This window comes from Oryctolagus cuniculus, chromosome 9 (genome assembly GCF_051225735.1).
Source record: "Oryctolagus cuniculus isolate XC-2025 breed Fujian yellow rabbit chromosome 9, ASM5122573v1, whole genome shotgun sequence".
Classification (NCBI taxonomy): domain Eukaryota; kingdom Metazoa; phylum Chordata; class Mammalia; order Lagomorpha; family Leporidae; genus Oryctolagus; species Oryctolagus cuniculus.
The window spans coordinates 82,892,774-82,920,388 of NC_142875.1; the positions used below are offsets into that span (position 1 = coordinate 82,892,774).

At 42.2% G+C, this 27,615-nt stretch overlaps 1 long non-coding RNA gene across 4 annotated transcripts; it reads right to left on the reverse strand.

Annotated features, from left to right (window-relative positions):
* Positions 1-2,720: 2,720 nt before the first annotated feature.
* LOC149124639 (uncharacterized) lies at positions 2,721-25,883 on the reverse strand. 4 transcript variants are annotated; one of them, XR_016213347.1, is made up of 5 exons: positions 25,365-25,883; positions 17,475-17,704; positions 15,129-15,204; positions 3,413-3,476; positions 2,721-2,906 (listed from the first exon to the last, which is right to left on the reverse strand). It is a non-coding gene; the product is annotated as an uncharacterized LOC149124639 (long non-coding RNA). The 4 variants fall into 4 exon arrangements; XR_016213344.1 differs by lacking the exons at positions 2,721-2,906; positions 3,413-3,476 and adding exons at positions 11,261-11,674; positions 13,315-13,425 and having other exon boundaries at positions 25,365-25,873; XR_016213346.1 differs by lacking the exon at positions 3,413-3,476 and having other exon boundaries at positions 25,365-25,872.
* Positions 25,884-27,615: the final 1,732 nt, after the last annotated feature.

Consider the following 27,615-nt stretch of genomic DNA (forward strand, 5'->3'; position numbering starts at 1 on the left):
AGTGATTAAGACTCTAGTTCTCATTTTTTTAAACGAGAGAGAGAGATTGAGAGACTTTAGCAAACTCAATCTCAAATTTCTTGAACCAAACGATCCTGGAAAAGGATGCCCAACTCACCATTTGCAAGCAGTCCAGTAAATTTTATTGTAGGTCAGAGAGCATGAAAAGCAATTCACCCTACTTCTACTGTCTTCCCTAATCTGTGCCTGGCTGACTCTGTGTTTCCTTAGACAACAAAGAGAAGAACAGCTGACAATGACAAATTGCCTTGGATCAACTCGGACTGTAGACTGGATGAAAAATTTTCAGCCACTGACTTTTTAAAAAGTCTATAAAGCTCCTTGTACTCATAGCATTATTTCAGTCACCATTTTATTTATCACAGCTCAATGCCCTCTAGGCTGTGACTAATGCCTTTAAGACTAGAAGGCTACTAGGGATTTGTTCCCTCTGCTCAGATGCCAAGTGGTTGCTTTGAAAACTGTTAGTCTATGGCATTAGAGGTAGTTGTTGGGAAACAGGAGTGGGATCTGCATAATGACCTAACTAATCTACCTAACACATTACTTTGATCCTTCTCTCTGCTCTGGAGCCAATCGCTTCCACCTCTGGGTTTCCCTTGATCTCTCTGGCTTCTCTCGTGCCAACCTTCTCACCATATGGTCCCCTATGATCTGCCTACTCCTTTAATTACCATGGCCTATGTTTTATACCCCTGTCTTTGTTGTGCATCCCCAACCTAGAATACTTTCTTAGGTCTCTTAAACTAAATCCTCAGATTCCTTCAAGACCTAGAGTTGTAAAGCTCACTTGACCAGACTTAACCCATCTATCAAAGACAAACTCATACCCACAAAGGCAGCTAAGATCACACCGTGTGATATGCTGAACACTTTGTCATGCACTATTAGCCCTTTCATTCCTGGGTGGTAAGAATTGAGACCTGGATGGGAACCTAGGTGAGGCCCAGGGGGACTGATGGACGTACCCAATGTCTCAGTGACTGATGCTCCTATAGTCTCAAAGCTCAGTGACGTCATGGTATAACTTCACAGTCATCAAACGGTGGTCCACAGTTCAGAGTTGAATCTAATCTCAGACAGCAATTGCTCCCTTGGAATTCTTATGTGGTGGTTGCAACAAAGATACACTTCAGAACATTATATTGCCCACCCATCCCAAGAACAGGGAATACCTGTTACATTTTAGAAATATAAAAAATTCTTTGATTTTGGTATATAAATTAAGGCATCTTCTATTTTCTCATTGTGACCATTTACTTTCTCATAGAAAAATCTTTCTATTTTTTAGAAGAGTAATTTATTTTCTTTGAAAGGCAGAGTAACAGAGAAAGATGGAAAGATGGAGAGAGAGATCAATCTTTTTTTTTAACTTTTATTTAATGAATATAGATTTCCAAAGTACAGCTTATGGACTACATTGGCTTCCTCCCACCCCCTGATGACTTCCCTCCCACCCGCAACCCTCCCCTTTCCCGCTCTCTCTTCCCTTCCATTCATATCACGATTCATTTTCAATTTTCTATATATACAGAAGATCAGTTTAGTATACATTAAGTAAAGATTTCAACAGTTTGCACCCACATAGAAACACAAAGTGAAAAATACTGTTTGAGTACTCGTTATAGCATTAAATCTCGATGTACAGCACATTAAGGACAGAGATCCTACATGAGGAGTAAGTGCACAGTGACTCCTGTTGTTGACTTTACAAATTGACACTCCTGTCTATGGCATCAGTAATCTCCCTATGCACCAGTCATGAGTTGCCAAGGCTATGGAAGCCCCTTGAGTTCTCCGACTCTTATCTTATTTAGACAAGGTCATAGTCAAAGTGGAAGTTCTCTCCTCCCTTCAGAGAAAGGTACCTCCTTCTTTGAAGACCTGTTCTTTCCACTGGGATCTCACTCATAGAGATCTTTCATTTAGATTTTTTTTTTTACCAGAGTGTATTGGCTTTCTATGCCTGAAATACGAGAGAGATCAATCTTCCATCTGCTGGATTACTCTCCAAATGCTCATAATAGCCAGGACTGACCCAGGCTGAAGCCAGGAGCCTGGAACTCCCACCAGATCTAACCCAAGTACTTGGTAAACCATTTGCTGCCACCCAGGCAGTTATCAGGAAGCTGCATTTGAAGCACAGAGAAGCTGAGGCTTAAATCAGGTAGGTGTTTCAATGACTTAACCTACTGTGCTACATGCCTGCTACTATTTTTATTTTTGAGAGACAGAGAAAGAGAGAGAATGAGACAGGGAATACTTCCATTCTCTGATTCATTCCCCCAGAGGCCCACACTAGCCAGAGGACCAAAGTTGGGAGCTGGGAACTTGGTCTAGGTCTCCCACATTGGAGGCAGGAACCTGATGACTTGAGCCATCACTACTACTTCCCAGGGTCTACATCAGCACTCAGATGGAGTCAGGAGCCAGAGCCAGCAGTCAAAATCAGACTAAGATACCCATGAGCATCAAGGTACCCATGAGCATCTTAACTGTTATACCAAATATCTGTTTCTGTCATGGCAAATTTCACTATTGTTATGCTTGCATTGGTCCTTAGTTATAACATTAGTATAAATGATGATGATGATGATGATGATGATATTATTTCTGTACCACACCAGACTGTAAAATCATGAAGGCAGGTCTGAGATTTTTTTTTAATATTTATTTTATTTATTTGAAAGAAAGAGTTACAGAGAGAGGTCAAGACAAAGAGAGAGGTCTTCCATCTGCTGGTTCACTCCCCAGATGGCCGCAATGGCCAGAGCTGTGCTGATCCGAAGCCAGGAGCCAGGAGTTTTTTCTGGGTCTCCCACATAGGTGCAGGGGCCCAAGGACTTGGGCCATCTTCTACTGCTTCCTCAGGCCATAGCAGAGAGCTGGATTGAAAGCGGAGCAGCCAGAACTTGAACCAGCACCCATATGGGATGCTGGCACTTCAAACCAGGGCTTTAACCCACTGCGCCACAGCACCGGCCCCGGGATTGTTCTAAGTATCATTGTACCCCAGCGTCTGGCACAATGCTTCAAACAAGGCAGGTACTCAAGAAGCACTGAATGAATGAATGAATAATCATGCCTTCCTTTCAAACTCAAATGCAAAGTCTATAGGACGCAGACTTAATGCTTTGTAGGTAAAAGTGGATCAGTTAAAGACAAATCATGGTTTTAAAATTAGAAACACTACAACAAGGTTCACAAATTTAAATGCCGATAGATATAAGCAGGGAACATAAAAGAGAAGAGGCAGGCTGGGTGTGAGAATTGCAACACAATTGTACGAGTACCACTGTTAATAAAGAATACCCAGGGAGGCAACCCAGAATGAGGAGGACTATGGGCAAAGCAAAGAGCACAGGCCTTACCCAAATATATTCAATATTACCTGGCAGGAATGGAAATCCAATGTAACCAGGTCTTACGATTTTTCTCGAGGCTGGGCATCTAGACTTTAATATAAAATAGCCCAATATTAAAATGGTGAAAATTAATTTATTTTGAAAACAAATCTTGCTGTGGGAAGCTCATGACCAGGCTCAAAGGAACACTTCTAGAAGCTCTGTGTGAATTAACTGAACACAGTCTCCCCATCTTTCCTGTGCAACATGGGGCCCCCTTTGCTGTGTAGCACCAAATGCTAAATCACCTCAGAGCCAAATGGGCGGAACCCTATATTTTAATCCAGGACCTACCAGGGTGAAGGAGAGAAAATGCACATGTGTGCTGCTGGCAGATACGTGTACTGGCAGCTTTAAAAGCCTGTATAATTGGTTTGGTATTTTTAAAATCCAAAAAGCAAATTTGCTCATGTACTCTAAATTGACCGTGAAATGCTCTCTAATCAAAATTACCACCAAGCTTATCTGAAGCATCTTCCCAGGACAACAGGAAGGGGGAGGCAAGCAGAAGGAAGTTCCTTCCCTCAAACTTCCATGTCCTATTTTGCCTGCATGTTTGAGATAATTCTTAAGATGGCAGTGTGTAGTGGTGGTTGTTCAGCATAGCATTTAAGATATCACTTGGCACACTTGCAGTTCTGCTCCCAACGCCAGCTTCCCTTTAATGTGCCCGCTGGGAGGCAGCAGGTGATAGTACAAGTACTTGGGCCCCTGTCTTCCTTGTGGGAAACCCCCACTGGGCTCCTGGTTCCTGGTTTGGGCCTGGCCCAACCTTAGTCATTGTGGATATCTGGGGAGTGAACCATCAGATGGGAAATCTCTCTCTCTCAAATCAATGAATATTTTAAAAAGAAAGAGTAGTATATAATTAGAAATTTTTGTAAGTAATACTAAGAAGCATGTATATGAAAAAGGACTTTTTCACAAAAATTATTTTGTTCAGAACATGTAGTATATCACCTATTTCTTGTGCTAGAGTCAGTCTGTTCTAAAGAGAAGAAATTCAGTCAAATATCTTACCTGCATTTCTTACCTCTAAAAAAATCAAAATGACCAAAAATATTCAATCATCTCTCCTCCCTCAACCAGCCCCCACACACACCCAACTATGTGGATAGAACTGTTTTGTAAAAACCGAATTTTGTCAAACTGCCTGATTCGTCACACATTGCCCCAGAAGGACATTCATCGGCAAGGTCTCTCGTTGGCCCAGTGTGGAATGGAGAAAGCTGGCTGTCAGAAGCAGCCTTCCCCAGAAGGGAGTTTAGAAGTTGACCATGTTCCTATTTGACTGGCTGGTCCAGTGTGCTGACGTCTCCTGCTCCCCTACCTGTGAGATCCTGCTCTGGGCCAAGGCACTGTGTGCACAGAGACTCCTCTCTCGCTGATTCTTGCCCTTTCTTGAGATCAAGCAGTTTGGGTACACAGCATCTCAGAGTGAAACGTGACCATTTCAGACACATCGAGGTTTCTATGATCCTATTTGGTGTCTTTCGATGAATGACCAACGTGCACTTTCAGCATCCTGGTTTCTCTCTGCTGACCTGAGTGCTCTCGGATGCCCTCCTAGCCGCTCTGTCTGGCCGTTGACATCACCGACACTCACGTAGCTTTGTAGGTAACCGGAGACACAAGAGCACTGAGCTAGAAAGGATTCTCCAAACACAAGCCAGATGCCCTGATTCCACATCATGCTATGCAGGTCACCAAACGTTTCTTGGACTAGATCTCTCTTTTGCCCTTTCAAACTCAGAGGACTATAATGGAATCAGGTAACTTTACATATGTGATGTCAAAATATGTAACTTACCCACATAGTGATAAACTCCCTTAACACAGAATTTTGTTCAAAGAACTGAACTATTGGGGCCGTCATTGTAGCTTACCAGGTTAAGCTGCCACCCATGACACTAGGATCCCAATGAGCACTGTTTTTGAGTCCTGACGCCTCCACTTCTGATCCAGCTCCCTGCTAATAACTAGGGAAGAAAGCAGAAGATGGCCCACATGTGTAGGCCCCTGCCACCCATGTGGAGACCCAGATGGAGTTCCTGGCTCTTGCGTTTGGCCTGCCCTGACCTGGTTGTTGTAGCCATTTAGGGAGTGAACCAGGAGATGGAAGATTAAGCTCCCACCCTCTCTCTCTCTGTCTCTGTGTGCATGTATGTCTGTGTGTGTGTCTGCCCCTTTCTAACTCTGCCTTTCAAATAAATTTTCAAAAATTAAAAATATATTTAAGAAGGATTTCACAATTATGAAGTGAGAAATTCAAATCTAGCTATATAAATTTTTTAATTTAAAATGATAAATGACATATCTGTAATGCTTCAGTGGCAACCAATTTCCTCATAAGCAACAGGCCCAACTGCTTGACTAGCTACCCACAACTTTGTTACATAAGGGCTTGGCTCTAAGTCACTATTATCTGAAGGCTCCCATAATCACCTGGGTGGCAGGGGTAGGGGAAGCTATTATCAAACACTATAGTACTTTCTTACAAAATTAAATATAGTTATAGATATAATTAAGCCTCCTTGTTAATCACTGAACTGTTATTCAAATTTTCATTAGGGTGATTTTAAGTCTTTTGTCATCCACAGCCCTGGTTCCAGACTACAACCATTTACAATCCAAAACAGCTTTAACAAATATTTATAAACACAGGTTCCTGACAAAGAGAATTAACTAAAATTTCAGAAGTTGTAATGAAAAAACAAAGATTCATGAAACTTCTACTCTAGATGTTACAGGACAGAAAAGTAACCACATAGAGGCTGAATCTGGTCAGTTGTAGGCTTCTGTGACTGTTATGGACAACATTGTTGGTTCTCTCCTTAATTGTTTTGTCTTGAGGCTTAAAGATTTCCCTTTGTTTGTAACACTCTGTTGGACTATCTTTTTATAAACAAAAGCCAAAAATTTACCATAACTTCACACTAAAATCGTACAGAATTCAGAAACTGCTTATGGGAATTTTTAGTTTTCATGAAAACATCATTATTTTCAAAACTTTGTTAAAACCGTATGTCCCATTCATAATAAAATATAAATTAAAACATTGATTTTTCTGAAAATATACACAGAACAGCTAACTTTAAGGCCTCATAACCTTTTAGTGAGTACATAAAATGCTCACTCCTTAATAGATCTTAAACTTAAAAATAATTGTTCTATACCTTTACAAAATATCTCAGAATCCTTGATTTAGATTCCTACATTAAAACATTTTCGGGTCCGGCACTATGGTCTTATGGGTAAAGCCACTGCCTGCAGTGCATCCCATATGAGCACCAGTTTGAGTCCTGGCTGCTCCATTTCCAATCCAGCTCTCTGCTATGGCCTGGGAAAGCAGTGGTAGATGGTCCAAGTCCTTGGGCCCCTGCACCTGTGTAGAGACCCATAAGAAGCTCCTGGCTCCTGGGTTTGGATCAGCTCAGCTCTGGCCATTGTGGCCATCTGGACAGTGAGCCAGTGGATGGAACACCTCTCTTTCTCTCGACCTCTGCCTCTCTGTTATTCTGCCTTTCAAATAAATAAATATTTAAAAATTAATAAATAAAATAAGTGACAAAAATTATTGAAAATGATCAAATGTCCATGAAATAAAAGCACATGTTCTTTACTATTCTTACTTAAATACAAAGGTCTGGGTTCCTATACTATTCTCTAACGTATACCTACTGTGAAATAGATGACAACCTTAACCAACAGGGCTAGATTCAGGCATCTCTCATTCTCCATAACCAGTCTTCCACTCTGCCTCTTTATTGTCTCTTGAATCAGTGAGTTTCTCTCCATCACCCTAGCCCAGGTTTTCTCTTTTCGTCTAACTTATTTATTTATTTATTTATTTTTTTGACAGGCAGAGTGGACAGTGAGAGAGAGAGACAGAGAGAAAGGTCTTCCTTTGCCTTTGGTTCATCCTCCAGTGGCCACTGCGGCTGGCGCGCTGTGGCCAGCGCACCACGCTGATCCGATGGCAGGAGCCAGGTACTTATCCTGGTCTCCCATGGGGTGCAGGGCCCAAGCACTTGGGCCATCCTCCACTGCACTCCCTGGCCACAGCAGAGAGCTGGCCTGGAAGAGGGGCAACTGGGACAGAATCCGGCACCCCAACCGGGACTAGAACCCGGTGTGCCGGCGCCGCAAGGCGGAGGATTAGCCTAGTGAGCCGCGGCGCCGGCCCTCTTTTCGTCTAACTTATTACAACAACCCCCACTCTGATGTCCCTGACTCCAGGCTGGCTCTTCGCCAGTGTATCCACCACACAACCACCCCAGTTGCTCCCTAAGAGGCAAAGTTGATCACTCCACGGCCTCCTTCAAAACACTGCAATGAGTTCGCACTAGTTTTTGAAGTAAAAACAAGCCTCTGGATTTCAAAGCTTCAGCCTCTGATGTCTGCCCATCTCTCCTGCTTCTATTTTTTCCTGGTTACCCTCTGAAGTATTTGGCCACACTTCCTCTTGCTTCTAAGACTTGCACTGGGCTAGTCCCTCAGTGTGTGATGCTGTATTTTACCCAATACAGACTCACACCTCCACGTTGGAGGGCAAAATCCTTCTAAGCCCCCAAGTCCATTTTAACATTTTTTCACTTGTGACCCACACAGGAGATCCAAATTGAGTTATGGACTCCTGGCTTGGCCTGCTTTAGGCATTTGGGGTTTGAATCAACAGATGGAATCTCTCTCTCTCTCTCTCTCTCTCTCTATCTCTCTCTCTGCCTTTCAAATAAATTAAATAAATAAATAATCTTCTAAAATGGATCAGTGCATCCTCTGTTTTCCTGTAATAATAACCTTCACGGGGATGAGCATTTGGTGCAGCAGTGACGACACCAGTGGGAAACCTGCATGCATTGACTATTGGAGTACCTGGATCGGAGTCCTGGCTCTGCTCCAGATTCCACCTTCCAGCTTACGCACAGAGGCAACAGGTGATGACTTCCACTATCCACATAGATGACCTGGATCGAGTTCCTGGCTCCTGGTCTTACCAGGCACATGGGGAGTGAAACAGCCAATCTGCGATCTCTCTCATCTGTCTGTGTGTGTCTCTCTGCCTTTTAAATTTTTTTTAAAATTTTTAATGATAACAATATCCATTATGCATTAGTGCATAGTGTCTGTCCTCTCACTAGAATATAAATTCCATGAAGATGGGAGCCACCTCTACATCACTATATGCCCAATGCCTAGAATAATGGAAAGCATGTATTAGAATCTCAGCAAGATGAACTGATAGTGTAAGTGTGTGACTGAGTGACTTAATATTCCATTTCACTTTCCCCCAGGATTTCTGTTGTGTGCTATGATACCTGCTTCATTTTTCAAAGCTTTTATTTGTAAACTAAATAGTCCTCAGTTTTGGCTTCTGCTCAATAAGCATTAAATACCAATGATTCACTTGCTGTGGTCTAAATATGATTTGGCCCCTGAGTTCATGCAAATCTTTAAAATCCAAAATATCATGTTAATGATAATAAAAGGGAAGAAGCCTTTGGATAATAAAAGGTGCAACCTTTGGAAAGCAGTTGGATTAAGTCATTTGGGCGGAGCATCCATGATTGTATCCGGATTGCTTTGTAAGGAGAGGGAGGCCATGTCTCTCACCATAGAGACCATTTACCACCTTGGGACTCTGACAGCAAGAGTACCATCACTGGAGAACAACCAATGGGGTCTGTCCAATCTTTGACTGTGAGCCTCCAGAACCAGAAGCCAAAATAAAAATAGGTTTATTTGTAAAGTTAAGCCTCAAGTATTTAATTATAGTGATGAAAATGACTGATACACCACTAATTCCCACTGATAACTATACCAGTAGTCCCCATACTTCTCAATAATATTATGAAATATTAACACTCAGTTATAAAGCAAGGAGGTATATATGTATCCACTCACATTGAAAATCTGTAAGACATTTGAGCAACTAAATTAAAAAAACACTTATACAAAAGTGTATTGTATATTTCCCTAGAGCTATTTTGAAAGGTTGTAGACTCTATACAATCTTATATTTTGAAGGCACTAATCCACCTAATTTAGGACCTCTTTCATAAATTTTTGTTGTAAAAGTTAGGAGTGCTTGTTGTACTTCTGTTTTTGAAAAGATTTGATTACAAATAAGTTATTTACTTTGAGAAATAAGAAAAAAATCTAACCCACCCATTATTTGCAAATAGAATGACTTGTTTATGAATACTAAATTTAAAATTATTAAATTTAGTAGAGTTTTAAGCATTATTTTTTAATGTATAGCTTTCTTTCCTTACTTTAGAGGCAATAAAAAGGTTTAGGATTTAAATATCTAATAGGCAGTGAAAACATGTGTGGGCATTAGCCATTATGCTTAGAGGGTCCAATGGATCAAATGACTATGTGGCTGCAAATACAAACTTAGATGTGGATGGAAATGCACAGGAGAAGTAAAAGATATGAAATTCTATCTGGTAACAGCTGTTAGCTCTAGAAAGGGTGAGAGCTGGAAGTGGAAGGTTAACAGACACAACTTTAATCCATAATGTATGAATTTGTCACAAAGAGAATCCATGTCTTAATTATTTTTTTTAGATTTATTTATTTGAAAAGCAGAGTAACGGAGGAGAGGAGAGTCTTTCCATCCACTAGTTTACTCCCCATAGCTCCCCAATGGCCAGGGCTGGGCCAGGCCAAAGCCAGGAGCCAGGAACACCATCCAGGTCTCCCACACGAGTATCAGGGGTTCAGGCATTTGGGCCAACCTCTGCTGCCTTCCCAGGCACATTAGCAAAGAGCTGGATCAGAAGTGGAGCAGCTGGGACTTGAACCCATGCTCTGATATGGGAGGCCAATGGCAGCAGGTGGCAGCTTAACCTGCTGCGCCACAATGTCAGCCCCTTAATTACTTTAAAAATTCATCTTAAAGGAGGATTTAATATTTTTTTAAAATGAAATAAAAAAAAAAAACTGGGATGGGGGATATAATATGTACTAAGGATTTTCAAATACCTATAGGTGTTTTTAATTATGGAAATATCTCTAAGCCCATTTTTTCCAGGAAGTATTGTATTTAGACAGATGAAATGGTACTAGTCTTACAAGAAAGCAAACAAAATATCTCCAAAATAACTGGAAGAATTTCACCACAGGGGCCTGTGCTGTGGCATAGTGGGTAAAGCCACTGTCTGTAGTGCTGGCATTCCATATGGGCACTGGTTCAAGTCTCGGCTGCTCCACTTTGATCCAACTCTCTGCTGTCACCTGAGAGAGCAGTGGAAGATGGCCCAAGTCCGTGGGCCCCTGCACCCGTGTGGGAGACCTGAAAGAAGCTCCTGGCTCCTGGCTTTGGATCGGCTCAGCTCTAGCCATTGCTGCCATTTGGGGAGTGAACCGGCAGATGGAAGACCTCTTGCTCTCTATCTCTCTCTGCCTCCTTCTCCCTCTGTAACTCTGACTTTCAAATAAATAAATAAACCTTAAAAATAAGAATTTCACCATAGTATCTGACTCTGTTGAGTCTCTTTGAATAGATAATACAAAACATAACTTTTGAAAAAGATCATCCCCATTTCCAGTATCTAACTTCATAGGTTCCAGGTACTCTCAGTGGAAAAAGAAATTGATTTGGAACTCCTGTTATTAAAATGAGAATACTCTAGAGAAAAAAATAGCATACCATGTTTCATAGTCTCATTAATGTTGTTACTTTGCAGTATTTTTATTTCATTTCAGCATTTATTCTTGGGTTAGTTGCTATATATGGCTTGGTTAATTGCTCTAAGGCAGAGGATTTTCCAAGGATACAAAAGCAAGGGAGATCTTATCACAGAGGAACATGTGGGATCTTCATGAAATGTGATCTCCATTCTTTCAACATACATTTTAATAATTATGTTCAATGACATTTGCAAGCAGACACGAGATGTTCACATAGGAGCATAAAAATGCATGCTTGTTCAAATGCATTCAAGAATCTTCCACTTTCACCCATTGAGACAAGACAATATTACTTGAAGTCAGGGTTTTCATTTAGTCTAAGTCAGTAAAGAAATATTTCTCTAATAATCTGCCTATCCAAGATTGTTCTCATTATAAAAGTCTCTCTTGAGGTTTTTTCTTAATAGTCTTCTTTGGTCCATAAGTTTCCTCAACAGACATTATTTCAACTCCCAAATCTGAACTGACAAGATGAACATGAGGATGATCTTCTGTTCCATTTTTTTTAAGCATGGAGAAATTTGTTTATCTTTTTATTTCCAAGATGAAGTCTAGAGAAAATGTTAATTGATTCACTTTGGCAATACTTGAGAACTGGTAAAAATAGCATTCTGAAAACATGAGATAGCAAACAGTGTCTCAAAAAGAGTTGGAAAATATTAAAACGCAATAGATCCCAATGATATATTATGAAAGAAGGGCATGGAGCATTCAACACAGGGACAAGACAAGGAACGAAGAATCCAACAAACCAAGGAGAAAGTGACTATCAAAACGTCCTAATATTCAAAAACTGACAGACAGTAAGAATTTAGGGAATCACTGAAAAACTAGGAACAAGAACAGTGGATGTAAAATGGAGCTGTGAGGGGAAGACTGAGGAAATTAAGAAAGCAAATTGCAGTTTTGAGTGGATCATGGCACTTGGATAGTGAAAAGTAAACAAATCCTCATTCAATGAATTTTGTAATTTGAACCACATGGTATTAAGTAGAAAATTATTTTCTTTCCCACAGGAAGCCTTTGACATCCTATTTAAAAATTTGGTTCAACATTGACATTGCATCAGCATTTGAGGTAATATGGAAAAAACAGACTGAATTTGACAGCAAAATCTAAGCCATGCCAGATATGGGTGTTCTTGGCCTGGTTTTGGCCAAAAGTGTCTCAATGTTGTTCTCAGGTTGGGTTTGGGTTGGGGTTTGGGTTTGGGTTGGCATTTGGGTTTGGGTTTGGAAAAGCCAGGAATTTCTTGACCTCAGGTCCATTTCTCTAAACATGAACTTCAATGATTCTCCAGTTTCCCTCCATCATTTCAGACTACGTGAAATGGCCATGCTTCATTTTGAGCGAGTCTTAAATTACTTAAAGACTGCTGCAGAGAAACATAACACTGAACACATGAACTGCCCAGACCACCACCCCACCCCTACCCCCAGTGAGCCTGGGCCACCCGCTATCAAGAAGAACCCAGATCTACCCAGGCAAGGAGGTGTCACCCACTCAACACTTAGAAAGCAATCAACCACCTTCTAGATTTTCGGATTTGTAGTGTGGTGAAAAAGACAGGTTTTGGAGGAAATGAAATTTTTTCCAGATCCCAACACAATGACCAATAATAAACTCCCCACTTCAGTATTTGGGGAACAAGGAAACCACTGCACACCTGGGGCAGTCTTGGGAAGAGCCTGATGCTCGGAGGTTGAGTGTACTCAAAAACTACTCAAGTTGGTCATTCAGTAAAACCCAGAGTTGTTAAACCTCCCATCTACCCCACACCACACCTAAGAGGAATATTGAAAAATATCACATTTTCTCTTGTGTGGAAGTAACTATACAGAGAGTATAAAAACTGTATAGATGTCATATCATTTGGTATATTGCTATAAATATTGCTTCACAATCATGCCACGTACAATGGCAATATGTCCTTCTTTCCCCATGTTATAATCATTAACATGAATCCCTCACTTTGTGATATGAATATTTCTGTTTTCAAGAAAAAATAGTCTATATGTATATATTATAATATATACAAATGTTAAAAATGTTAAATTTTAAAGCTAGAAAATAAGCTTACAACATCAAGTACATATTATTGTAGGGAAGCAAAATGTTTTAGCTGAGAATATTATAACACACACTGTTGAATTAATAGTTTTGCTGAACAACTCATACTAGTTGTACTTACATTTTAGGCATAAATATATTTTCTGCATAATGTCTTATGACAGAGATATTATTGTAAAGATAGTGGAATGTGCAGGCTAGATGGTCCCGGAATCCAATTATTAAACCGAACCTAAGTATGAAAAGATTTCAGTGTCTCAAATACAATTCAATAATTATTTTAAGTTGCTGAGAAAAAGACCTGAGAAACATTAAACTGCATTTCCCACCATCAAACAGAAACAAGAAAAGAAAAGTGAATCTCAGCACTGCCTGGCTTCTGCTGAAATAAAGGGGCCGCTCAGGAGCACTGTTTCCACTTACACAAGTTTCAGCACATTAAAAACAAAAAAACAAAAAAAGTGTGCTGTGGCTTTGGGGTTACGAACCAACGAAGGTGGCTGCTGACATCTTCCTCTTTAAATCCATTCCAAATCTTTGACTGTGTTCAAGGTTTTGTTTTGTTTTATTTTTCCCTGTGTTACCCAAATGATCCTGACATGTTAGATATGATCCCAGTGGCACCTGGCTATATGTGCACATCAATGCTTTCCCAAATAATCACCAAAATGAGCCACCAGTCAACATCCTGCTTGTGGTTATGAAAACAGGAATGTGTAAGTAATGTTTCCCACTATTTGATGCAATGTCATTCCAACTTTATGCTGAATTTACTTTAAAAAATCTCTTTAGCACAACCACTCTAGGACCTCTATGGTTAGGAGAGAATAACCCTTAAGCTTTCTCACATTCAATGACTTGCCTAGAATTTACCTGGCATTTACCTCCACTCATCTTTGGTTTTTCCAGAAAAGACTCAGTTTTAAGTACAAGTTGAACATCACTGATCCAAAAAGCCAAAATTCTCCAAATCCAAAAGTTTTAGTGCCAATCTAACTCTACAAGTGGAAAATTCCACACCATGAAACTGTTTCATGCACAAATACTTAAAATATTATATGAAATTATCTTCAGGTTATGTGCATAAGGTACATGTGAAACACAAAAGAATTTCATGCTTATATTTGAATTCTATGCCCAGTGTATCTCATTATGAAGACTCACCCATCATTTAATAATAGGGATACATTCTGGGAAATGTGTCTGCAATGTTGCCATGTTGTGAAAATCACAGAGAGTGCTTACACAAACTAAGTTGACTGTGAAAGCATCAGGCCATATAATTGAAGGGGACCACCATGGTAAATTCTATTCATTATTAACCAAAACATTGTTAGGTGGAACATCTGTTTTTATATATGCAAATATTCCAAAATCTGAAACCTCCAGGCCTCAAGCATTCCAGACATGGGATATGCAGCCTGTCCTGTCTTTCTGTTGCCTTTAATCATGGATAAAGTCATCCCTGGGACACTGCTTGGACCAAAAAATCCATGTGTAGGTCACGGAATTGTTGGGATAGGTGCTGCTTTCTCTACAGGCTTCACAATTAGCTTTGTCAACTGTGATCTAGCACATCTGGTACCCCCGAACATCACACTTTGAACCAGGTTTCTATCCTGATAACAATGGGCCCAATTCAGCCATTTCAGCAGGGGATCCAAGTGTAGTCCATTCCAGAAAGATCCCTGCTATGCTTATGTCAACCAGGAGTATTCTCAGAGTCCAACAGATGGGACAAAATCTCTCCACATTTCTCACTGAGTCACTTTTCAGACATATGGGGGCCTTCTTGGATGGGCATCCACAAGTCCCTCTCCCTTGGTTTTCTTCCTTCCTCCCTTTTCTACCCTCTGTCACCCCCTTTGTCACCTGTATCTGAGCCCTGGCAAACCCACCTCTGGTTGCATTCGAAACGGCATGATAAGTTCTTACCTTCTTCAGAGCAGAATCATCCCTCGGGCATAACATGGACACATCCTTCTGCCAGAAAAATCCCTCCAGGGCAGGGCTGAGGATGCCCAGGGACAGCGGTGGCAAAAGGAAACAGAGAAGCCCATTAGACCAGAGTGCAGTAACAAGAAGTTAGGGAGCAAAAAATCCTTAATAAAAACATTTTGCCTCAAAGGGAGCATATTTACACAATGGATTAATTACAAGTGGGTCTATGTATTGAACTATAAGAGTCAATATGCTCTCCCCTTTATTTGCTATCTAATATAATAGAAGTAACAACCAAGCAAATAAAGAACAATAAAAGGGCTGGCACTGTGACGTAGCAGGTAGAGCCGCCGCCTGCAGTGCCGGCATCCCATATGGGTGCTGGTTCGAGTCTCAGCTGCTCCACTTCTGATCCAGCTCTCTGCTATGTCCTGGGAAAGCGATAGAAGATGGCCCAAATCCTTGGGCCCCTGCACTCGCATGGGAGACCCAGAAGAAGCTCCTGGCCCCTGGCTTTGGATTGGCACAACTCCGGCCACTGCAGCCATCTGGGGAGTGAACCAGCGGATGGAAGACCTCTCTCTCTCTCTCTCTCTCTCTCTCTCTCTGTCTCTCTCTCCCTCTACTTCTCTGTAACTCTGCCTTTCAAAACAATAAATATTATTTTTCTACAAAATTACAATAAAAAGTTTTTCTGAAGGAAAAAAAAGAAATTTGCTTCCAGGATCCTGGTATGAATGAACACACACACAAGCACACAAGCTCACACCCATGCACGCACTCACACACATATATACATACACAAAGTTCATGTAAAATTTTTGCACCAAAATAACCTTTTAATTCCATTTTTCTATGATTATTTTACAGTGTGTGTGTGTGTGTGCGTGCTGCCTGAAGCTGGCATAGTGCTTTTTTAGATAATGGTAGCTAATGTCATTGAAGACTCTGTGTCAGACACTGAGCTAAGTGCTTGACTCGGATTATATGATGTAATCCTCAAAATGGCTCAGAGTGGCAGATGCTATTACTGTCACAATTTTACAAAGAGCAAAACACACTAAAATGTTTTAGTTGCTTGATTACAATCAGCCCATGACTCCTGATTTTTGGATCAGAAGACATGTGCACTATCTACATTACAGTCATTTGAATATAAAAAAACTTTGATTAAATTAAAAGGACCTAAAAATCAGGAGCTCTGCCCTCTCCCCTGCCCCTGCTATACACACCTGCTCACGATGAACTGAGAACAATAACTGCACACACCAAGAACTAACACAGTTTGTGAAATGCAAGAAGGCATAACAGGATGGTTCATAGATAAACACTGAGGAGGGGCTCTCTCCCATGCTGAAAAGAGACTAAACAACAAAGAAGAAACAGCACAGCAAAGGTCCCTCTGGAGCTATGGTTTTGTGGGAGCTGAGGATCTAAGGAAGCAGCCCCGAGCTTCATCTGAGTGTGAGACAGTGGACCAAGTGACCTGCAGGGGGAGGGGATCTACTGTCCCCATAGCACAGTGCAGCAGGCAGCCCAAGAATGCTCTGAAACCCTGTGATTTCAGAGGCTTACAGCACCTGCAGGAAGCAACTGCAAATCTGCTTGACTGAGAGAGACAGATGTGTCACAAAAACCTAGCACTAAAAGAGACAGCCACAAAATCAGAGATCAACATGCAGATTTACTCCAGACTTAATGTCACAGAATAGTTTTGGGAAAACCTTTAAATAAGTAGGCTGTGTTCAAAAAAGATAAATGAAGCAAAGTTCCTTTATAGCAGAAAGAATCCATAAAACAAACACGAGCAGAAATGAGTACAGCAGCCATTCAAAAGAGTCAACTACAAACTTGGGGATGAAAAATGTAATCATCAAAATAGACTAGATTTATTCCAGACAGGATAGAAAGATGAAAAGAAGCCTGTGGACAGTAGTAGAAAGCTCACTGCCTGGTTTTCAGGTCACATCAGGGAGAAGGTAAGTTCTAGATCTTAGCTTTTCCTCTCCAAGACAGTCTAACGTCTGTGACAGGTGCATCTGAGTTTACATAAGCCCTCCCCACCATAGTTTAACAACCATCTCTGCTCAAAGCTTTCCAAGAGAAAAGTGTCCCGTTTTCTGTACATTAAGGTGTAAACAGTCTGTAAAAGTGTAATTCTGTAGCCCCACTATTCTAGACGAAGGATTCTAAGCCAGTGAGAAGAAGCGATGGGCCCATCCCCCTCTGCTCACACCCATTTTAGAGACCACAGTCAGAAGACAGGAAGAAAACATCTGGGACGAGGACTGCAGCTCTGAGCAACTCCATGACCACACCCTTGTGTTCCAATGGCATCACCTGTTCGAAGATCTTCAACACCAACATAGAAAGGAGCAAATCTCTCAGTGAAGGAGCATTCACTCTGAGTCAGTTGTAGAGAAGTGAGCTTGAGAATGACGAGGATTTTCACCACTTTGTGTGAAGAGAGTGTTGGTGCTTCCTGTGGTTTGGAGATGGTCTGAGTGTGTCCTCTAGAGCTTCACGTGCTGGAATCTTGGTTCCCAGTGTGGTGATGTTGAGGTTGGGACCTTTAAGAGGAGGGACCTAGTGTGAGCTGATTAGGTCATAGGGTGCTGTTCATGCAGTTCTCAGAGGACCCCAGCTGGTTCCCCTGAAAGCAGGTGGTTAAAAATGAAGAGCATGCATGGCTCCTGACTCTCCTGGTCTCACCATATGACCTGTCCTCACATGGGTGGGTGCCATCCAGCATGTTGTGATGCTGCCAGAAGGCTCCACCAGGGTGCCAGACCAGTGGGGCTGTCCAATGCACCTCCTTTCTTTACAAAGTCCCCAGCCCCGGGCAGTGCTGATCCGCTTTCTCCAGCCCAAGCCCCAAAGGACAGGTTGTACAGACCACCTTGGGAGGCTGCTCCATTTCTGACTCAGCAGCTGGGTCTGTGGGAAACAGGACCCAGCAAAACGGCATCTCAGCTGGTTCTGTGTGCTGAAGCCACCACCCTCCCACCTGGCAGGCCTCACAGCAGTGGCTCCCCCTGAAAGGAGCTCTCTGCTAAGATGCTAGAAGCATGTGGGGGAACCAAGGGGACAAGGTGGGACTTGAGGCTGCCAGACAGAACATGCGTGTTGAAGCTTCTTTCAAACTACTCAGATCTTTGAAAATACTGCCAACAGTGTACTTGCCATTTGTCATGCTGATGCTCGGTGTTGCTGGGGGTTTGAGCAAAGAGACTATTCCTTAATCCACTCCTACATGGGCACCATTTTCACAGAACTACTTAAGCAATCGTGGGCCTATGAAGGTAGATTGAGGAGTTTCAGGCATTTTACAGGGAGGATATTCGTAGCGCTGGTTGCATTGAGTAGGTTTGTTTGTACTTTGACCTCCAAGGCTCTCAAGCAGGGCACCCACTTCCTCCTGGCTCCCCATGATGCCAAACAGAAATGTGTGCCCTGGACCCTGGAGGCATCTTCCCCTTCTTGTCCCATATCTGATCTGCTGCACTCATTCCCTCTGTGGCCAAGCCTTCCTTCCACCCCTTAGCAACTTTTAACACCCCCCCACACACACACTGGAAAATTCTATCTCCTCTTGTAACTATCTTGTTTGACAATGTCTTTTCGTTTTTTTCCCCTGTTACTTATTTTGTTTTGTTTCCATAGAAACAAGGAGCTGGAAAATACTGTAGGAATGACCAAGTTCAACGCCCACATGGTACAGACGAGAAAACCGAGGCCCACAGAGATCTGTTTACATCTTGCTTTTAGTGAGTCATAGGAAAGGAGAGATCGTCAAAGAAGGACCTGACGCTTCCCAGACAGCTGGCCACGTTTCCAGCACTTGATGTCAACAGGCTTTCTCAGGGTGGCAGATGATTCCTGTGCCCCTAGAATGCTCCAGGTGTCCAGAAGCACAGGTCACTGTGAGAGTTTCTGCACTCCCTCTGCCGCAGGTCCTTTCAGACTCCTGGCGTGATCTGACCAAGCCCGCTCCTTCCCTAGCTGCCTGGCAATGTTGATGACATCCAGAATGTTCTCCCTGCAGCAGGCTGACCTGATTCTTCATCTTACTGCCTGTCTCATGCGGGTCCCTGGCCAAGGAATGTGCCTGCTGGTCCAGCAGTGGGGAGCCTCGTTCTCCCCTTCCCACGTGTCTGTGGTGCTGCTTGGTGCCCAGCAGCAGGGACCCATGTTAGGCTGCGTTTGGACTGGCCGACAGTGGAGCCTCACGGCCTTGCTCCCAGCTCTGCAGGGATTGAGACGTGACCCCTCCACACCTGCACACAGCGCCTGCCAAAACACAGTGTGCTGAGGAAGACGCCTGTGGATTTCAGGGCTGATGAGGATGCGGCCCTCGGAGAGTTCCTGTTGGACACCTGCGGCCCAGGGCTCCTCTTTAGGGGGAACAAACTGAGACAGACCATGTGGCCTTCAAACAGCAGAATGTTAGTGTGGAATGATAAGTAACAGGGAATCAAGATGAATGTTCAACATGAAAAAATGCTCAGGGCCACTAGCCATCAGGGAAATGCAAATCAAAACCACAATGCGGTTTCATCTCACCCCCGTTAGAATGACTTTCATACAGAAATCAGCAAACAACAAATGCTGGTAAGGATGTGGGGGATAAAAGTACACTAATCCACTGTTGGTGGGAAAGTAAACTGCTACAGCCATTGTGGAAGACAGAACGGAGATTCCTCAGAAATCAGAACATAGACCCACCACGTGACCCAACCAACCCACTCCTGGGAATTTGCCCAAGGGAAATGAAATCAGCATATGAAAGCTGCAGCTCAGTTTACAACAGCTAAGATATAGAATCAACCCTAATGCCTGTCAGCTGAACACTGGATAAAGAAATTATGGGACACGTACACCATGGAATACTACACAGCTGTAAAAAAATCCTTTCATTTGCGACAAAATGGATGAATCTGGAAAACATCATACTTGGTGAAGTAAGCCAGTCCTACAAGGGCAGATACCATATGTTCTCCCTGATCTGTGATAACTAATAGAGCACCCAAAAGATAATGTATAGAAGTGAAATGAATACTTCAAGATGCAATGACTTTGAACAGCCCTTGTCTCAACTGTTGAGGAACAGTTTTTTTCCATACAATTTGTTGAACTCTTTACTTAGAATAGAGTTAACTGTATGTGTATAAAGTTAATTGAAAATAGATCTTAGTAAAAAATAAGAACAGGAACAGGGGAGAGAGGAGGAAGAGGGGTGAGAGTGTGGGTGGGAGGGCGGATACAATTAAAAGAATCACTATATTCCTAAAATTGTATTTATGAAATGCGTGAAGTTTGTATTCCTAAAAGGTTTCTGGGGAAAAAAAAAAATAAAGGAAGCTGGGGACAAAAGAAGGAAAGGAAGAAAGAAGAATGTCCAGGGGGGTCAGCCTTAAGATCCACCTGCATCACTTCAGGAGATTGTTAAAAATTCAGGTTCCTGGGCCTTACCCAGAGAGATCACAATGTACTTAGGGCACTGCGGAGCCAGGAAAATGACGTACATGAATCTGATTGGGAATCCCCAGTTAATGCACACTTCCCAGTACTGCACAGAAGGAGGCTGTAGCAGTGCCCCGGAACCCAGCACCAGCTGCCCCTCCAGCAAGGAGCTGAAGGCTGTGCTTCCCCAACCTCTACCTGGGACAGCAGCCTCTAGCAGACCCCACACCCGGCACAGCCCACTTCTCTTTGTTTCTAGGGCTCTTACTCTGCGCCTCCCACCCTGGCTCGGGGAGAAGTCCCTCGAAGAGTATCTGGAGAAAGCAGAACAGCACTGACGATGGGGGTGGGGGTGCACATGAAGGGAATTGACTACTGAAGACAGATTCAATTGCTTCACAATTTGTCAAAGGAAATGACTGAGCCAAGACAGCCAGTCAATTGCATTGAAAAAGCAATCATCAGCCAACTGCTTACTCGTGTGTGTTCCTCGCACACCTAATAAAATACAACACTGATGTCTGCTTCAGCTCTTGCTTCTCCCAGCCTGGTCTCCCTCCGGCTTCCTGTCCCTCCCCCCACTTCTCTTCCTTAGTTTCTTTCCTATGTGGGAGGTGAGAAACCAAATTGGAAAGCAAGATTAACATACAAGTAGCCTTGTGAACCAATGCCTACCCTGTGTGCCTTCTTTTTGTACAGAGTTTTCCATGTGGCACTGTGCAATCAACACAAATATGCAAACAAGCCACCTTGTCCCTAAAGCAGACACGGAATGGTGTCACCTGCCTTTTTGGTGCCAACAGTACGTCCTGTCCTCAAAGTGACACCAGCAATTAGGGGTCACAAACACAGAGAATGCAAAGTGGGAGGCACTGACAACTCTCTGTGGAAATGCCTTCTTAGAAGTAATCTTTCCACTGGAGCTCCTCTTTAAAATTAAAATAGCCATTTGACAATTTTGCGCCTAGTGTGCAATTTCCAATGATTTCTTCTTGCAATTTTCTCAGCACCTGCCAAGATCTCACAGATGAGAGGATGTTTTATACCTTCGGTATAAGTTTTCTCACACTTACAGACATTAATCACCAGACGCCAAGAAAAGGCAGATGTATGAGGCAAAACAACCACCATAAATTAGATTGTAAGGCCCTCAGATAAGAGCAAAGTCAATGTCTCCGTGTACCACATCAAATCTCTTTTGGAATTAGATGGTGGTGTAAATCTCAAGTCATAAATAAGACATTGCTGCACTGTGTTATACGAACATCATCAAAACAAACCACTGCTTCCCATTTCTGAGTGTTCCTGAATTTGAATCTGAACTAAAAATGGTTTTAAAGGAAAACACAAAAACGTGCTAAATGAGAGTGAGTCTAAACCAGAATTTAAAAATTGTTCTTATTTATCAATTGATTGATTTACTAGGCAAAAAGAGAGCGAATGCACTCATTTGCTGGTTCATTCCCCAAATAAGCACAATGGTCAGAGCTGAATAAGGGGCATCCAGAAACTGGAAACCAAACCCGGATCTCCCACATGGGTGGTATGGCCTCTGCCACCTGAGCCATCACCTGCTGGCTCCCAAGGCACACGTTAACAGCAGCCTGTTAACAGCAGAGCCAGGCACTTGGATGTGGGGCGTGGCTATCTCAACCACCAGATCAAACACCTGTCCTGAACCAGGAATCTCACAGCACTAAGTGCAAATAGTCATCACGTATTGCAGCTGCTGTGTCAAAAATGTCCAGGATGAATGGCCCTCTTTCACTTTTTTGGGTCATAGTTCAAATGCGAATTCACTTGAGATGCTAAGCTTACAAGGATATCATTCTTTTCTTTTTTAAAAAGTGGCTATTTATTTATTTATTTGAAAGGCAGAGTGACAAAGGGAGAAGGAGAGATAGAGAGATCTTCCCATCTGCTGGTTCACTCCCCCAAATGGCCGCAATGGCCAGGGCTGGGCCAGGCCAAAGCCAGAAGCCAGAAACTCCATTCTGGTCTCCCATGTCGGTGGCAGGGTCTCAAGTACTTGGGTCATCTTCTGCTGTTTTCTCAGGAACATTACTAGAAAGCTGGATGAGAAACATAGCAGCCAGGACTTGAACCAATACTCATATATAGGATGCTGGTATCGCAGACAGAGGTTTAACCTGCTGTACCACGACACCAACCCAAGGGTATCATCCTTGTAAGATACCTAGTTAAGGAAAAACTGACAGAAACCTGGTGGCAAAAAAGGGGAAGCTGCCCTTTGTAGGCTGGGAAAACCCACACAACCATATGGTTTATAAGCTCATTTGGGTATTAGTTGTCAAGGTGTGCCAGCTGGAGCTAGGAATGACTCTGCTGGTGACGTGCAGGTATATCTCACAGAAGACTCCTCAGAAGATGCTAAACAAGCTTGAAGAAATGAAAGCCAAGGCAGTAACACTTATCCTTACACATACTGACCAACACATATAACACATGACTAAATACAAGATACTTCTAGATCTTATGAAGAATTTGAGGGGGGAAGGAATTAAATTCTTATTATCACACATAGGTATTGAAACATTTTACTCATTAAATATGGTATACTTCTTATTGGAACCAATACAAAAATCATAATCTGTACATGCGGTCATATTCACATTCTGGGCAAAAGGAATAAAACCCTGTGGTTAAAAAAGAAATACACTGACATTAATAATTATAAAGTACAGCAAATTTACTCATGAATAAGAGCCTGCATCTTTTATGTGATCCTATAAATGCAAATAGCAATCTTCTCAGAAAATGCTAGCACCTGAAAAAGGCAGCTATAATATAAAATATATGTGAATAGATTCTTATACAGTACTCTGGACAAATAAATAGATCAATAAAAATGGAAAACAGCAAGAAGGAAGATGCAATAAATTTGAAATTAATTCATAGAGATAATGCTGAGGTACACATACACACACCAAATAACAATGATAGAAAGATTTAAACAACAAATTTGAAAGAACTCCAGTATTGTACTGATGCATGCACAATAGAAATCAACAAAGTCAAAGAGAAGCATTCCTATTCTAATCAATATTTCCTTGAACTTGTTATTAATATAATGAGTCTATTGGTCTTATGTCAAAGTTGAAGCAGACCTAGATCTAAGATGTTATGAAATAACCCCAAATCTGCTTCTAATAAACTCTGACTTGTGCTTGCTATTTTTGCTGGTTGGTTTCTTGGTTTCTTAAGCAGAGCAGCAAACAGTTCCCATGGGTACCAGGCTCCACCATAAGGAGAGGCACTGTGGTATTGTGCTGTTGTCCATTACTCTTTGCACCTTCCCGGCCTGGCCCAACAATTGTAATCGGAGCCCATTAGATACAGGGGAAGTGTTTCTGTATTTGGGGTGCTGGGGTCTGTGGAGCAACTGTTGTATGACTATTTCATAAGCCAACACATCCAGAATATATAGAAGACTACAGTAATGCCTGACATGTTAGAGATGTGTTTTTGCAATCATTTTAATTCCATTTTTAGCAAAAAGGCTCTTGAAAAGACGGTGGCAGATAAACTCAGTTTTTGAGCCAAATACCTGAAGATTAGACTAACGCATTACTACTGGTCGAGTTACTGACCAGAGCAAAGGAGGCTGCTGATTGCCCATTGTGTTGGGGCATTTTTTGCCCCCAGAGCAGACAGTGCTAACAGTCACTCTGAGCCACAATGAGAGAGAAGGGCTGGCCACACTGAGAAGCAGCCTATAAGCCAGGATCTGATTAACAGTGTTTTGAGCAATGCTTGCAGATAAAGGAGCCTAATATCAGTTATTGGAAAGATTGCTTTAATTAGGTCATTAGTGGTCCAGAGGCAATTCTGTTGAAATCCTCAGGACTTCACCCAGCTGTTGGAGCCTCAGGCCACCTGTACAAGATGGAGGTAATGACTGTGATACAAGCTGGTATCCAACAACAACCACCTCACACATTTCAGGGCCACAGTTGTGTCCTACACCAGCCCACAGTGCAATACACTCTGTCGACATCTGGGTCTATATGGTAGCTAAACGTGGACCACAATGAAGAACTGGGACACAAACTGGGAAGTGACTGACACTTCTATTCCCAGAATAGTAATCACAATGAGAAGTCATATTCCACTTAGTCTATTCTGTGGCCTAAGACAGAAAAATGTACACTGTAGAAAGTTTCCCATTACAAATTAATTACAAATGTAAACAGCTTATTAGCCTTTAAGTATGGAGATGAATCTGGCCATGCAGCTCTCATTGCTGAAGCCCTCTGGATCACGGAACAATTTAAAGAAAACACTGGCTAGATTTGTGTTTTATGTAAATATTGTCTTCATTTCAAAAAGCATTTGTCCTCCTTCACTTTTTTGCCTATCCATACACCAGCAGGCTTTTTTTATTATTAATATAAAGAGAATGGATTTCATGGATTTCATAGGTGTAGTTTCAATAACCATACTTTCTTCCCTCCTCCTCTCCCTCTCTATTTCCCAAGCCCCTTCTTCCCTCCTTTCTTTTCTTTTCATTAACTTTTGCAAAGACATAACTTTAACCTACTCATTAATCACGGGCTTAATTCACCATAACTGTATCATTCAACAAGTAAAAAGCAGGAAGACCACAGTTCCACAGGAGTATGAACAAGGGCTAAGAACAAAAAAGCTCACTTTTTCAATTCAACATTAATTTCCTTCAGCTTATTTATGTCATTACAAGCTATTTTTATTGTTTTAGTCTCTCAGTTCTCTTTCTCTACCCCTTACCTTTTGGAAGCACTATCACAGTAAGCACAAAATCCTTATGTGTGGAATGCTACGCTCTCACTGCAGCTGTGCAAAGCCTCGACGCTGAGTTTAAGGAGACTGTGACCACCTGGCTTACCCTTCATAGCTTACAGGTGAGGAAACCGTGAATTCAAGATGTGAACTCCTGCTTCCCAAGTTGTGCTGCTCCTGGCTTGCAGGAGTCATGTCATTTTTTCCTAACTCCTGTCTGGCACCTGTTTCATTACATAAAAATATTTCCCTTCTCCTTCCTGTTCTTGTTTTTTATTTGTTTGTTTGTTTGCCTATTTAAGAGACAAAAAGACAGGAAGTGCTCCTATCTGCTGTCTCCCTCTCCAAATGCCCCCAGTGGCCAATGGTGGGCTGGGGCCAAAAGGAGCTAGGAATTCAATCAAGGTCTCCCATGTAGATGGCAGAACCAATTTTTTGATCCATCACTGGTTACTTCCCAGGATCCGCAGTAGCAGAAAGCTGGAGTCAGAGAAAGAGCAAGGACCGGAACCCAGGTGCTCTGAGTTAGGACACAGGCATCTAATGGCAAAGGTAGACACGGGATCCTGTCTTTTTCTTATGGATGGTAAAACACAGTAAAAACTACAGCTGCTTGTTTTGGAAGAGGGCAGTTGGACAGATACCAATATTATCAGTGCATGAACATATCAAATACAATAATTGTATCTCCTCAAGGGAAAAAGCCTCAAATAAACATAAGGCATTAATTAGAGTCAGACAGGGTTTGCTTAAGCACAGTAAGGATTAACATCCAGATGCAGGACACAGAAAAACATGCACTCAGAAATAAAGTCTCTTCCCTCCAGGACACTCCGACTGTGTGATACAAAATTTAAACTTGTCCTTCAGTCTCCTGGTGGCTCTGGTTATGGATATTTCGAACAGTGTCATTGGCATGTAAACAAAATACTGCAGAAAGGTGTGTATCATGGGGTTGTCCTCAAACCCAATACAGCCTACAGAAATACACAGTTGATTTTCCCACCCTACAAACTGTGACGCCAGCACATCTATCTGGTCAACCACCCTCCCAAGGTTTTTCAAGGTTTCCTTGGGCATCCCCCAGGGATTACTGGGATCTTGACCACCTCCTGGCAAGAAAACAACCTGGCTAGGAAGACAGGGGCGACCTGTGTAGAACTTTGGTACAAAGGAACTTCTGAGATTTGCACAGATCATCTTCACAGAAGCAATCCTAAATAAGTTGCAGATTTACTGTTGATTTACTCGTTGATCACAGTCAGGGCTGGCTCTAGCCCAAATGGTAACCAGGCAAGAGGTCTGTCAGGACTTTCTGAGCTCTTTGTCCCTTGGTATCATGGTAACCTTTGGTATTCCCACTACTGTAAAGCTAATTAGGTAGTCAGTGAAACTGCTTTAGCTTAACAAAGAAAACTCAGTGGCCTAGCTCAAGACATGCTTACAAAAGAAACACTGAACAGCAGTTTGGATAAAAAAAATTTAAGAATTCCCTACATTCACCCAAAAATCTGTATCCAGAAACCCATCTAAATACAAAGAAACTTTGCAGCTTATGAGAAAAAAAATGAGGTGGAATGAAAACATTTGTCATGAGACAGTAATAGCTTGTTTCTTCAAAGGCAAATCTGTTGGGTTTAAAACTTGATAAGTCAATGAGGTAGCACTTTCTGAGTTCAAATAGTGAGACTTCTATGTGCTCCATTCTCCTTGAACTCAGTGCTTTTAAACTAGAAATGATTAGTCCTGTTTATTTACTACTTAGAAAATCCACCTTACTTTCAAAAGACCTACATCTTGGCCTCTCCTTTTTATCCCACCTATATGTGTTAAAGAGTTTCTTCCCTTTTCCAAAAGTCTTGGGGAGGAAGAGTAAACAGATATCTAACAACTGGGGTCTTGGGTGAAAATGGGCTAACAGCTTTCATTCATTAAAGCTTCTGCAGCCCCCAACTCGGCAAGCTGAGTGTTTCCAGTTCCTCTGCAGGGCTTCTGGCCCTCGGAGAGAGAAGGGTGCTGGTTAACCTACTGACCCAGTGACCACCCTGGGTGACTCTGGGAACTGGAATAGCAAACCCTCCAGAAGAATTTATATGTCAGGGCTGTGGTTGTGCGGCCCCTATGGCCTGGAGGAGAGCCTGCGTCCCTCCTGCCTCCAACCCCACCACAGCTGGAATAGGCAACTTCCTCAATTTTCAAGAAGTGTTTATTGAGTGCCTGTTACATGCCAGGCAGTGTT